Genomic DNA, 15,759 nt, shown 5'->3' on the forward strand with positions numbered 1-15,759 from the left:
AAATTAAAAAAAAATAAAGTGGGGAAGAGTTTGTTTAAAAAAAACACTGTGATAATTTTACATATGCTGGGCAGAAATAGCACAAACTGTAGCTTTTGATAAGTCATGGTTCCACCACAGAATAAAAAATGATTCTAGCAGGCGCTGAACTGAAGGAGAGGATGCATATTGCATTTTTATGTAATAGAATTTTTATTAAAAAAGCAAGATAACTTGATTTCTTTAAATATAAAACTGATTTATATATTTAGAGTTTAATTTATCTCGTTGAACTTCATAAATGAATCATGTTTGTATTAAAAATTATTATGTTGATGTGGCCATTTTGAAATACCTTATTGTCACTTAGTCTTACTGAAGAATCTCTGATATGCCGTGCCATTTGGAGGGACAGAATTTCAAATAAGAAACATAATAAACAATAAATCAGGGGCTTCGCTACTGAATAGCCTTGGAATTATTTTGATCAATTTCAGATCTATGGATGCCAAATATTTATTTTTCATCCTAAGAAAATTCTCAAGACAATGAGAATGAAGTCCTTAAAACAGAAGTGTCCAAAACATGAGCATTTCCCGAAGAGAAAACAGCCAAACTTCAGTTTTGCTTAACTTTATCTGGTCATGTAAAAAGAGAACAACGGAGATTTCTTTTTTTTTTTTTCCACTACTGAATTCTATGAGAGTTTTCCTTCAATAATGTTTGCCTCTTACATTGCCTCCTTTCCTTATCCCTCCTGAAGAAAACCCTGCACTCATCAGTTGGTATGGAGCTAGGAAAATCTCTTAACCCCCTGTACCTCTCCTGCCTCATTCAAAGAAGGTGTACATCAATAGTTTCTAACTTATTAAGCTGTTGTGAGGATTACAACAAATCCTAAATATAAGCTATTTACAACAATGCCTGCCCATACAAAACGCTGTGTGAATATCAGCCGCTAGTGAGCACATCTGCTTTTGGTTTGCTGAGAATGATGCTTGTCAAAACCCTTGAAAACTGAGTTCTGAATTGGAGACAATAGATATAAAACAAAGGCTAGATTTTGTTCTCATTGTGTTTTTCATTAAGGATTATCCTTAGTAGAATGTTCTTTTTACATAATTGCATTATGTATGTATTATGATTAATATATATATGTAGTCTCATTACCTATGTGTAAGATAGTAATCATCACAGATGTATATAATCTTATTACTTATGTATTATCATGAAGCATTTCTGAGCATAACATTCTCTAAATATTGAGATCTCAACACAATTACCTTCCACCACCAAGTGTCAGATGAATACTGGATGTGGATATCTAGATTTGGGAGGATTAGAATAGGTCCAAAACAGATAACTATGAGAATAGTAGAGTGAAAGGATTAGAAAAATTTCCAAAAGTGTCCAAGTGGCACTAAGGACTTTCTTGATGTCAGTGGTTTCATTATTCAGAATGCTTAAAAAAAATAAACAGCTGATCGGAGCGATGGACTGTGCCAGGCCCTGTTCTTGCTAGTACATACAAGAATCTGATCTGGGAACACCTAAGACAAAGTTTCTTTGGGGATCCCCCCAACTGAGCTTCCGGACTCAGAACCCTAACCATGAAAAGACAGAGGACAGAACAAGCCAACCACCTCAGCTATATGTTGGCAATGAAAATACTGGGCAAATGGAGACTCTATGATGGACTACGTCAATCAGTGGATTCTCCAATGACCTCATCGTGCTTGGAGTGGTGAGAGTGGCAGCGATTTATAACTGGTGAACTATCATAATCATGTGAGCAAGACCCTCGAAGCATGCCCCACATCAGGGACCTGGGGTGGGTGGGAGACTGGGTGGGGCTTCTCCCTTAAAATCCCCTTTTACCTCAGATATATTAAGAAAACAATATGGAACTAATTGTCTTGCCCATCCTCCTGTAGTGCTTGAACCTTTTTACCCTAATTATGTCAATTGTCAAAAAAAATAAATTTACTAAAATAGAATACATACAGGAAAAAAATGCTCAATTAGATCACATCTTGATGGACTGGGAATGTCTGCAATGGGTATCTACAAACTGGAGAGCAAGTAAAGCCAGTGAAGCAAAACTGCTCAGCAGCAGTTGGTGCAGCCCCTTGTCCCAAGTCAGAAAGTCTCAAAGGGTCACTCATTCAAGTCTGAGAGTGCAAAGCCCTAAGAACCTGGGGTCTTATATCCAAGAGTAGCAGTAGAAGACAATAGACTGCAATCACAGGGAAGGGTAGGAGAACGTGCCCACGTTTCTGCTTTCCTGTTCTATCCTGGATCCAGCCAACTGCATCTCTTTAGCCTACTTGGAGGTTAGGACTACCCCCTAGGGTTTACTGACCTACAAACCAGTGTTCTATTGAAACTACCTCACTTGTATATAGTGCATCTGTAATTCTACGGGTACCTCTCCTTTCCAACAAACTGGCCCCCCAAATTAACCTTTGAAGTGGTCATGAATAGAAATACTTAAAGAGACTCAGAGGACATGAAAAGTCACATTTTCTGTGGTAGACAGGCAAGCAGAAAACCTCCACCTGGCCACTACCTGAATGAAGGGTGTTCTGCAAAGCATGATGATGAGGCTGCTCAGACTCACTGATGCTGCTGGTGAGTGCTTCCAGTAACACCCACAGCTTCCTTCTGTGCTCCGGTATTAAACTGGGTAAAGGAAACAAAAATTCTCATGTGTCAGAATACATACACCATACCCAACTAAGTTTAACCACGTATACATTATCATGAAGTCTGTGAAGAAAATTGACGACATCAACTTTTTTTGCAGAGACATTTTCATTACTAATAGATGTTGAACCTATGATATTTTTCCAGGATTCTCGAAGGAAATTCAATCCAATTAAAGTAGAACAAATATGCTCAAATATAATAAACATTTTACCAAAATTAATCAATTAATATCATAGTTAGAGTAAAGACATTTCATTTGTATTCAGGAACTGTTTAAGTCCTGGCCCATCATTGTCAGTCGATATTGCCTCAGAGTTCCCATAAAATTCATAATATGAGTATATATTTATGCCATTTTGTAATAGAACAATATATTTTTGAAAATCTAAAATAGAAAAAAGACTTTCCTGGATGATTTTTTTGCGATAACATCATAGTCAAAGTCTTAATGCTCCATTAAATAAAGTGTTCAACAAGCAAATATTGGCTGTATTAATTTACATTTTTACCAACCTGTCATCCACATTCTCACCACCATTTGTTTCTCGTTGTTTTCTGGGTTCTGATGGGAGTGAGGTGAGATCTCATTATGGCTTTGATCTGTATTTCCTAAATGGCCATTGATAATAAGCAAGCTTAAACAGATTTGTTAGTCATTTCTTTTTCTTCATTTGAAACTTACCCATTGAGTTCTTTACCAATTTCTGAGTTGTACCATTTAAAAAAAAAATGTTGAATCTTTTTTGTCTGGTAATTATCTTGCAAATGTATTTTTCCTATTCTTTTATTTTTAATTTTTATTGGAAAGGCAGATTTATATAGAGAGAGAGACAGAGAGAAAGATCTTCCAACTGCTCATTCATTCCCCAAATTGTCACAATGGCCAGAGTTGATTTGATCTGATGCCAGCAGCCAGGAACTTCTGGATTTCCTGTGCAGATGCAGGGCCTCAAGGCCTTGGGCCACCCCTTCTGCTCCCAGGCTACAAGCAGAAAGCTGGGTGGAACATGGAGCAGCTGGGACATGAACCAGTGTCTATATGGAATCCTGGCACTTGGAGGTGGATTACCCAATTGAGGCATCATGCTGATCCCTATTTTTCCCATTCTGGCGTCTGCCTCTTCACTTAATTCATTGTTTCATTTCATTCCTAGGGAAGGAAAAAAGCAAGTTTAAGAGGAAATGGAAGAACAAAATGACCGTATGTGGAAGAATGAATGCCTAAGAGTCAATCAAAACAATTAAAAAAAATTTTTTTTTTCTTATCAGATATCATATTTCAATGTCTTTGTATTCAAACCATGTGATTGATATTGCACTGGCAAAACAGGACAATGAAATGAACTAGAGAACTGACAAATACAACCTTGTATGTGTGAAAACATACATCATGGAATCTGTTTAAAAAATGGCAATCAAGACTGCCATGTTGACAATCGTCGCCATCATCCTTAGACCTAGAGGGACACAATTAACAACGTCATCATTTATAGCATCAATGTAAATAGCATCTGACATTCAGGAAGCTAATAATCAATATTGCTTAAATGGATTAATACAAAAGGGAGATGTAAGTATTTAGATACCCGGAATAAAGCAAATAAATCTAGAGGACTTTATAGAAGTTTTAAACTTTTGTGATACAGTAGATAAGCAAGATAATGTCTTTGAAAGTTCTTTTCAGGAAATAATGTTCTCTGTGTTATTTTATATCCTCAAAGGTCTTAAAATACAAAAACAATGATCTACATGTCGGAAAATGAGCTCTATCATTGTTGTTTGTGTAGAACTAAGCCACACAGCTTCACCTTCTGCATGTTCAGCTGAATAATCTTTTGAATGTCAAGGAAGGGACATTCTGAACATTATCAAAACAAATAAATTGTCATAGGTAATGCTTTATGTACGTTCACCTAGCTCCTATGATAAAAATCCTGACATGAGGTCTACATTTTTGTATCTAACCCTAGATCCTTACAGAGTGACAGGTGTGTTTTCACGTTGTGTTTTATACACTACATTACATATATGTTTTCTCAAAGGTCTCGAAAGAAGGATCCATCCAACCATGAATTACCATTCATAAACTTCTTTTACCATGGCATATTGCTTACTGAGTTTTGTATTCCCTTATTAATATTTCCACATGTTAAAAACATATGTAATCTATTTACTTTGACTACTATTCTGTTTTCACAAAAGTCAGAGCAGAGAACTAGATAGTAACAAGAAACTGGAAATCAGAAAGTCTCCCAGTCAGTGTCTTAAAAGCTTGTAAATTCTATGTGCACTAAAAAGGCACTTAAATTCAGCTAGAAATTTTCTTTCTTGCTTCATCTTGATTTAGCTATGTCCAAAGATCTACTAGATGCATCAATTTGAATGACATGTTGGCTGCCACGAAGAATGCTATTTTCTTCATCTTTCCATGTAATAGTGTTCTGCATTTACAGTACACCAGGGATCATAAATCGATCTGGCTCTACAAACAGGGGTCCAGAGATTAACAATATGTTGAATTGCACACACAGGGCTATTGCTATGACAAAATAGACAGAATCAAATGATTTTACATATTTTTTTCAAAATATACCAAGAATTAAGTTTCTAAGAGTTTTCTTTTCATAAAAATTAGGAATGCAGAGTTAAGACTGCCAAAAAACATTGCACTCTTGCCACTCTGTTCCTGAATCTCACAAATGAAATAAACACATTGAAGTGTTAAAGATATATTCACTATAGAAAAACTGAACATGACGCATAACACTGTACATTGTTAAACTAGTTGTCAGAGTGCATTGATCACATCTCTGCAAACTCAGCTTAGAATAAAAGACAATAATTAGAAGATCGCCTAAATGAAAAGATCATCAATCCTCACAAGGAAAAGAAAAATATTCCTAAACAAATCTCTGTTTTGTTGTTATTTTCATTATCAATTAAAGAAACTTTAGTCATTAAAAGTTAAAGGATTAGTCACACAAATATACGTAAAGAGCAACAAATATTACTGGACTTACTTACATAACTGAGAAGTTCACAAATAGAGTTCAAGTAAGGCCGAATCTAGGGCTCCAAAAGCTTGTCAGCAAGACTTTGAAACTTTTTATTTTTCGGTTCTGCTTTCTTTGTTGGTTTCATTCTCTAGCCCATCTGAAGTTGTTTTCTGGCAATTCAAGATTCAAGTGGTCCTTAATGGGTTGCTCTCAGAACGTTTCTCATCATCCAACAGGATCAATTTCCCCAAGTTGGTTCTACTTGGACAAGCATGTCCCAAGCACATGAATTGCTATCTTGGGGACCCTTAGGATCATGACCAAGTCTGTGCGACTTTCTTAAAACCAAAAAGGACTGTTCTTGAAAGTTAAAGAAAATGGACCCGGGAAGAAAAAAATAAAAATAAGGAAAACCTCATGTTCTAAAGCAAAGATGAAATACACTGGGGAAAATGTACGCTATGAAAGTTTATTAATGCCACCTTTAGAGTGGCAAGAGCAAGACTAAATCTAATATTTTAATTTTCTCTTCCACATGACTTTATTTTTTATGTAGAAATGCTGTCTATATTTAACAGTTTAGGACATAATGGGTATATGTGACAAATCATGTGCTGAGAGAGGGTAAGGAAGAACTGGACTATGGCTCACACAACTTGTTACCAGTGAGAATGCTTAAGTTAGATTGTGGTCCGTTATAGAATGTCGGAATCAAAATTGTAATGCCCTTCTAGTTCTATGTCAGTAGTGACATCAAGAAAAAATGCCAACACAGAGAGTCATTATCAGTCTTTAAGAAAAAAAAAAAACAAGCATATTTAGTAAATGTAATGGGAACAAGACTGGTGTAACAGAATGCTAGTTCAATTTTCCACCTGCAGGCACCAGCATTCTGTGTGGGTGCAGGCTGAGCCCCAACTACTACACTTCTGATCCATATCCCTGTTATGACCTGGGAAGGCATTGGAGGATGCTCCAAGTTCATGGCCCCCAGCACAATGCATGGGAGACTCAGAAGAAGCTTTTCTGGAGCATGGATTCAGATGGGCAGCTATTTGGGGAGTGAACCAGCAGATGGAAGACCTTCTCTTGCTGTCTCTCCTTCTCTCTGTAAAATCTGCCTTTCAAATAAAAATAAATGAATCTTAAAAAAAAAAAAAAAGATAAAGAAAATTACCGGAGTAATGGTACTGGATAGATGAGGCAATGCTGGGTTAACTATATAAAGCACACTCAACATTTTTGTAATGCATCCCAAAACTAGAATATTTGTTCTATTTAGTATTGTATTTTCAGTGTTTTAATCCTATCATCCAAGCCCTAGAAACACCAATTATCAAATAAAGAATGCTTCATTATTGTATACAATTTAATAGAAACCTTCCCATAGGAAAGAGATGGTTTCTGATGTGGGTTAAGCCCTTGCTAGGGATGTCCACATGCCATAATTAGATCCATTCCTGACTACTCTACTTCTAATTCAGTTCCTGACTAAGGCACCTTGAAAACAGTGGGTTATGGCTCAAGTACTTGAGCTGCTCTTGCTATCTCGATATGGGAGACCTGAATGGTGGTCATCCGCAGAGTGAATGGATGTTAGAATCAATCAATAACAGCCCCTATCCCGGCTGCCCCACCCATCCTGGCACTCCTTTCCTCCATTTCCCTTTCCAGTTCTGTCTCTGTCTGCCTTGGTAAAACTCTGCTTTTCAAATGAATCAGTAAGTGGAGAATTTTAAAAGAGAGATGGCTTCTTAAGACTTGGGATTCTAAGACAATTTGAATTTTCTGAAAATACCGAAATCTCATCTCATTTATGGCTCTACAGATTAATTTTGTGGCATATGTGAAATAAATTTAAAATGTAAAAAATCAGCCAAAAAGTTTGTACTTTATCACATTGTCTAACATATGTGCCTTGTTTTTCATGTTCAGAAACAACTGTTAGAATTTTGATAATATGATTATCTCAAACATTTCAGCACATGATTTGAGTAACCAAACCCACGAACATGGCAAAACTAAATGCTTTATCTCAAGAAATGAAGCTATTCATTATCAGTTTTTACTGGATTTTTTTGTCTGCTAAGAAGACTGATATTTGTTACCACTGTTTTGATGACTTTCAAAGACCTGTATTTTTTCCCTGTAATTGATCTCAAAATAAGAGGTAATTTACAAAGAATTGAAAATCATATCTGTTTATATTCCTGGAATAAAAAGAAAAATACGTTTTAAGTTTCCTAATTGCCCATGCAGTCTGGATATATCAATGACTTCAGTTTGCAAAGATGTGTTAAACAAAGACTATATTCTCTGTACCAAAGCAAACAGGAATTTGAGTACACATCATCATGGTTAATTGCATGTCATATGTAAAGGTGGCAAAACTGAGACTAAATTACTTTGCTTTCTTCTTTATTCCTAATCAGAATAATCCTTTAAGATAGAACTTCACCAACGTCTTCATTTTCTTTTCTAGTGTAAGATCACTGGTAGCATTTCACATTTCCCCGTGATTGAGTAACATCTGCCTGTCTTCCCTAGCAGGTGTATACATTTTTGCTTAAATTGCAACTTTTTGCTTTTGTACAATTGCTTATGAAAGGTTTAGTGGATATATGAGTGTATTCATACTATGGTGTGTGTGTGTGTGTGTGCAAGTGTATGCACGTATATGTGTTTTGTGGACACCTGAATTTAATTTGACAATAGATTCCAAAGATTTTGGCAGGACCTGGAAATTTGTGTAGTTCGGTACAGCTGAGTGTTGCTTGAAATAAGTAGATAATAATCCACAGAATAAAACCCAGAAAATAATAATTCCCAAAGAGAATTGTCTAAGGCTCATCTTTCCAAAATGTATCGACTTCAACAGACAATTATGGAAATTGGAAGGAGATGGATGGGAAGCTGATGTAGAAAACACTTCTATGCAAGGAAGTACTATGTGTGTAAGTGAACAGACAGTCCAATTCCTGAAGCTGGACATCATTCTTCAGGATGCCATAGCCCGTTCAGATGACTATCTATATATTAACTCAGAACTATACTGGCACCATGACTCTTAATGTAAATGGAAAGCGGCTTCTTAGTAACAATAGTGCCTGTGATAGAATGATGTGCAAAAGCTGCAGTACAGTAATTGTTTCTCTGGGAATTGTGAAAGCCTATACATGGAGTACTACCATGTTGAACAATGAGCAGTATACTGAGAAGAACAGATTACAAGGTGTAGACAGAGAGCTCATTTATTAAGCACGTTAAAAATATAATAAAATCAAATTAAGGGGAAATAAACTTTAGGATAAAGGAGTTAACTAGTTTTAGTCCATGAATGCAAACTGAAATTTCAATTTAAATAAACTTTCAATGAAAAATGTTTGGATGTTTTTCTTGAGTGCATGACAAGTACCAGAAGAAATAATTTCAAGAGAAGAGTGGCATAATTTGGTAGCTAAATATATCTTCAGTTTATCATTAAGCCAGACCCATTTTACTGAAGTTCATGGAAATGTAATTCCTCTTTTTTTTTTCTCCTAAGCACAGATGAACTGTGTTCATGCCTTCCATGTGATCCTCCTTTAACTCTGACGCCCTTGCATTTCAGGCTAGCCCGTAGTCTTGGACTTTCTTGGCTTGACATCATTTATGCCTTACTCACAGATAGGTCTTGAACCTTGTTCCTAATCGGGGACCTAATTAAGAGATGCCACTTCTTTTTACTTACTTGTGGAGTTTTTTTCCCATATCATTGCTTTATTGCTTTGTGTTTGTTTTAAACCTGCTGTAACACTTTAACTTTGCACATCCTTTTTTTTAAATGGATCGTTGTCTAACTCAAATAACAATCAAGAGACAGACATTCCATATAATTCATATAATTCAGCTGGTAGCCTCTTCGGAATGTAACTAGTGGGCACCATTAGGGAACAGTCTCATTCTGTAAGAGCAAACTATTTTCCAACCTTATTATACATTGTTAAAAATGACTATAAAGGAAGAAATTAGAGTGATCTATTATGGCATAATTGTTCAAATCATCCCCAGAAATGCAAAACATGTAAGACTATAAATTTCTACAAAGTATCTTGCTTGCATGTCTCCTGTGTTTCTGTAGCAGTTCTGACTTCCTTTATGACAAGTGAATGTGTAATCATAAATCGATGTTGCCTGCAATGTCAAAGCCAGATTAAACTAGGGGAAGAATCAAGTCCCTGCTCTACTGGAGCTGACAAAGACAACAGCATCAATCTGACCCTTTTATAACCTCATTCTCCAGTCTTCCATCCCTCATCTCTGATGGAGAATGAGAACAGATCCACCTATCATGTTTTTGTCTAATAGAATGGCATGTGTTTGCAGAGCATCTTGTTTTCCTCTTATTCATATTTTGACTTGGCATTTATAGCAGTTGGGTGGGAAAAAAACCCCACAGTCTGATTTGTCTGCAGCAGACAGTCTAATTAAATTGGAGGGGAGGGACAGATGCACAAAGCTGCTGAACTGCTCATAATACAAAACATGGCAGCTTCAGTTGGGAGAATCTGGCAAGATGGTGCCAACAATTTCAGCTCAGTGAACTAGCTGAAGTATGTAATTATGTTAAGTTCTCCTATTTTAATTCCAATTTCACATATATTGCTGATGCATTTGAAAAGCGCTTAGTTAGAAAGCCATTATTTGGGCTGTGAAAAAGAATGACATACACATGATTCATAAATGCTGTAATTTCCTTCTGACTCAGATGTCTCAATATTAAAATGTGACTTTTACAAAATAAATATTGATGCAAAGGATTTTATTTTTCATCTTTTGAAATGTTTTCCTATATGTTTCAAACCAGCAACAGTCCTTCTTTTATACTTGTGAACTGCTTGCAATCAAGAAACTCAACTGCTGTTTGTAATATTGCAATCCTGAAGCAAACCTTTATAAACACGAATGCCTATGAATAGAAGCACAAACTGCTGTGTCTTTAGTCCAAAATCCCTTCTGTCAAGTTGTTTTACCATCTCTACTTCCATGATAACATCATTCCTTCAAATTGCTGTGCGTATCCATGTGGCTTCTGTGGAACAATTTGCTAACTTTACACTAAATCTATTTCATCCCATCCCAACCCCAAAGTTACAAAGTCTGCACGTTTCATCACCTTTCAGTGTGAAAAGTATATTTACATATCTATAGGGAATACACATTTCACACAAAATCTAGTTTTTCAGAATAACTTAGCAAGTTTCTGTCCCTATTTGGATATGAAAAATTTCAGGAAATGATTGGTATAAAATTATCATTTGATGAAGTTCATTGAAGAACTCACCACATAAAATGTTTAAGTAAAATAAGATTCTGAATGTGTGATGCTCTTTAATTTATTTATTTGTATTGGACTCACCACATAAAATGTTTAAGTAAAATAAGATTCTGAATGTGTGATGCTCTTTAATTTATTTATTTGTATTGGACAGGCAGGTTTACAGAGAGAAAGAGATACAGAGAAATAGATCTTCCATCTGCTGGTTCACTGCCCAAGCACCTGTAACGGCCAGAGCTAAACTCAACTGAAGCCAGGTCCAGGAGTTTCTTCTGTGTCTCTCAAATGGTTGCAGGGTCCCAAATCTTTGAACTATCCTCTACCGCTTTCCCAGGCCACAAGCAAGGAGATGGAAGGGAAGTGGAGCAGCTGGAATAGGACCAACACCAATTTGGGATCCCAGTGTGCAGAGTGAGGATTTAGCCATTGAGCAATCCTGCTGGGTCTGTGTGAAACCTTTTAAAGAAGAGAAAGTATGTATATCTGTTTCACCCTTTAAAAAAAGTTAAGCAATAACAACAAAGGAAGAAAATGTCATCAATTAATAATCGAGAAAAGGATCAATAAATGCAGACAGATATAGCCTGGTAGAATTTAAATTAGACATGCAACACTTTTTTTCCCCCAATGTTCTAACAAAACATAAAAAGACACGAAGAAGTGGAAAATTTTGATAGACATAAAATTTATTTTTATAAGGAGTGGTACATAGGATAAATACATCAAATTAGTTTGTGGAAGCAAATGTTTATAATAATTAATGTAGTTTTAATAAATAATATAAAACATATCCCCAACTAATAAAATTAAAATAAGGCATAATAATACAGTTTACTTTTAACTATCACCAAATAAAATAGATTTTAGAAACTACAACTACATGACTTCTGGTTAAGGATGGCAAGTTTAAAATAAGCAATAGACACTATTTGTTTATGTAAAACTCACTTAAAATGTGATCTCTTTTACTTTTTGATAGATAGAAATCAATCTAAAGAACAAAGATAAAATATTCTGTGTGTCAAAATCAGAAGAGAATTTGTAATTGTTTTTAATAGGCCCCAAATGCTGAAACTCAAAGAAATAACAAAGAAACCTGAGACTTGCTGCCATGACTCAATGTATACCAAACAACAAATGACTCACGACTTGGCAGTAGTAGATCCTTCCGGAAGCCAAGACAAAGATGATGTTAAAATCAGGAAAACCCTTGAAAAGCCTGTTTAGGTCTTCAATTGCCTCTCTTCCTCTACAGAGTTAAAAATTTGGTACCTCCTGCCCATGCTCTTCCCTCCAACTTACATAGCAACCAGGCAAATGACTCCTGCTTTGTTAAAGGGAAAGATGAATCAGATTATGTCCAATCAGAGATGAAGGCCAGAATTCTATAGTAAAACCCAGATTCTGACTTAACAAAAAAACAAAACAGGTACTAATCTTACTAGGATCCCAGAATGGAAAGCTTTAATCATATCTTTCAAGCTTTATAAAAAGGCTTGTCAGAGGGGATAGACAGCCAGGGGAAAAATACTACAAATAAGGATATATAGGATTCCATAATAACCAGCTCGGCTAAGTCACCCTTTGGGATGCCCTTTCCACATGCCGAGAAACCAGCCACATCTTTTACATCCTTCTTTTAAATGATATAATCATTTGATATAAACATATTTGAGGCACATTTTTTATTATCAAAGATAAAAGTCAAGATAGACAAAAACAAGAGACAGAGCAAAAAGATCACAGAAGAAAACAGTACAGATCTGTACATGATACTTAAATATACATTTCCAGAGAAATAAGATTTAATTTGAAAAGAACATTTAAAAATAAAAAATACGTGTCTTGGAAATTAAAAATGTAAATTTCAAAGGGATAAACAGAACGTAAGCTGAAAAATATCCCAAAAAGCAGAACAATAAGATACAAAGAAAAAAGAAGAAATAGGAAAAAAACACAAACTCGAAGATCAAGCAGGGAGCTGGAAGGGAAGTGCAGCAGCCAAGACACAAACAAGCACCCATGTGGGAATCCAGTGTTTGCAAGGTGAGGACTTTAGCCACTAGGCTACCATGCCAGACTCTGAGCATAGGATTATGGCTACAACTACCCAGGTTGTTTGGAGCAACATCGTAACATGCAATGTCAGGGAATCCATGGACCCTCTGACAGGTACTCTGGCTTTCTGCAGTGCAGTCCTGTCACAGCAATCCACACCATGGAACTCATTTAGAAAAATCGATAAAGAAAATATCCTATCAAATTTCAGAAGCAAAGTAGGATGGGAAAACATCCGTAACAATATAGTAACAATAATGGAGTGAGAAAATGGAAAACAGCTCACAAATTCAAAGGGAGATATGCTTTCCCACTTAGAATCCTGTGAAAAGCCAAAGAATTACGGCTGAGGACAAGTTGGTAACAAAGGCATCTCCATTGGTGTTTATGAGATGCCTAGGTAACTGACTCAATAAAAGCAAAAAGAAAATAAAAATGTTAAATTACAGACTCTAAGAAACAGGAAATCCAAATGAAGAGAAGAAAATAGAATTCTTAGTGTGAGAGTTCATAAAGATGTCAATATAAAGATCATTACACTTAGGAACAAAAGTAGCAATTAAAATAATCTACATGACATATTTTTGCAAAAATGCAAATAGATACAATAATTGATAGAATAATAAATACTGAATGAAACGTGAAACCATGAAATCAGAAAACTATTGAAACCTACTAGTTGTAAGTATTTAGAAAACCAACCACTATTACAGTATCATGACCAAGCACCTAAAAAGGCATTATTAAGAAGAAAGAATGCACAGCAAAGAATGAGGCCATTTGTGGAGTGAACCAGTGGATGGAAGATTCTCTTTATCTCTATCTATCTCTCCTTCTCCTATCTCTCCTCTCTCTGTGTGTCCTTCTCTCTGCAAATCAACCTTCCAAATAGAAATAAATATGTAAATAATAATAAATATTTAGCTCTACAATTTACCACCTCTGTAACATGAGGCAGTTAGTTAAAAAAAAAAAAATGAGCTTGAGTTTATTGACTTACGAATTACAATAGCATTGCCTACCTTAAAAGAATACACTTTGGAAGTGGGCATTTAATCTCTTTGTGAAGATGCCTGCATCACCCATTGCAATAACCAGGTTCAACCCTTGGCTCTGGCCCCTGACTCCAGCTTCCTGCTAAGGCAGACTGTGAATGAGATAAAAGCACAAACGGTTGTTCCTGCCAACATGTGAGAAAACTAGATTATGTTCCTGGCTCCTGGCTTTCCCCCTGGTCCTGTAATGACACCTGTGTCCAATGGAGGAGCGAGTCAGCAGATGGGAACTCTGTTTCTATCCCTCTGTGTCTCTCTCTGCCTCTCAAATACTCAAATAAAATATCTTTACAAATTAAATGCTGAATAAAACATCTATTTAGTAAGGTTATTTGCAGTACTTTGCATGTAGCAAGTTCATAAATGTGTTATTTATTATTTTATTCTCTCAATTTCAAGGAACTTTATCATAGAGACTGCAATATTGATAAGTGAAGATACATTGCAGTATGGATCTCTCTATGCCCAAATAAATGATGGACTCTCAATGAAACTATTAAATATATCTTGATAATAGGAATCTGGACTTTCTGCCACTATCTACACCTACAATGTCAGGATACACTTGAATAGCAGAATGGACTTGTGGACTTGTGACTGCTGTCAAAGAGTTATACCACTGTAATAACACAGGGAAAATCAATTAGGGGAGGGAAATTGGCAGGGGTGGGGTTGGGGAAAAGAGAAGAGAAATTGCTGAACCTATGGAACTGTATCTTAAAATTAGTTAATTAAAGAGAAAAGTAACAGAACTTAGAGAGTGCAAAAACCATATAAAGAAATGAAATTTTTAAAAATACTTCCCCTGTCTGGAAGAATGGAATCAAAATAAATTATGAGAATAAATTTAATCTTCTGCTTATAAAGACAGCATAAAGTCAAATGGATAATAGAAACACCAACAGTCCCACCTGTGATGTAATGCAATTTGATTATCCTGTATCTCTGAAAGATATAAAACAGTACTTGCCTTCAATTTCAGTGTTTTATTGTGATGTTTAAAATAAGATGCTAAGAATAAAAATGATGAATCAGTTAAAAGCTATGATACTAAGGATCTAACAAGCACAATTTTAATTTTCATCAGAATTTCTCAAAAGATATTTCTTCATATAGATGTAGTCACAGTTCTATATGATGTAGTTTGCAAAATAATGAATATTCTCTGTCTTTTCTCCTCTACTCACCTTTGGAATCCAAAAAACAGAAATAAACATAGATGAAAAAGGTACTTAGACTGCCACCTAGTATACATTTTTCTGTATAGCATAATTTCTAAAACTGTTTGAAATACATTTCTAACTGCAGTAAAAATACATTTAAGGACATTGCTTTAGCTTGTATTGAAAATTGTGTGGGGGTCATTGTTTTCACTCTTCGACCTAAATTATTCCCCCTAACTATTGATTTTTGAGGGCATCATTCACTAGGCACTGATATAGAATTTCAACTTATTAAGGATTCCCTTCATCAGAACCATTACAAATATCACTAGCTGGCCCAGCATGATAGCCTGGTGGCTAAATCCCCACCTGTATGTGCCAGGGATCCCATATGGGCACTAGTTCATATACCAGCTGCTCCACTTCCCATCTAGCTCCTAATTTGTGGCCTGGGAAAAGAGTCAAGAATGGCCAAGCCCTGG

This window comes from Ochotona curzoniae, unplaced genomic scaffold, assembly GCF_017591425.1.
Source record: "Ochotona curzoniae isolate NIBS_2020 unplaced genomic scaffold, NIBS_Ocur_1.0 scaffold_4505, whole genome shotgun sequence".
In the NCBI taxonomy this organism is placed as follows: Eukaryota; Metazoa; Chordata; class Mammalia; order Lagomorpha; family Ochotonidae; genus Ochotona; species Ochotona curzoniae.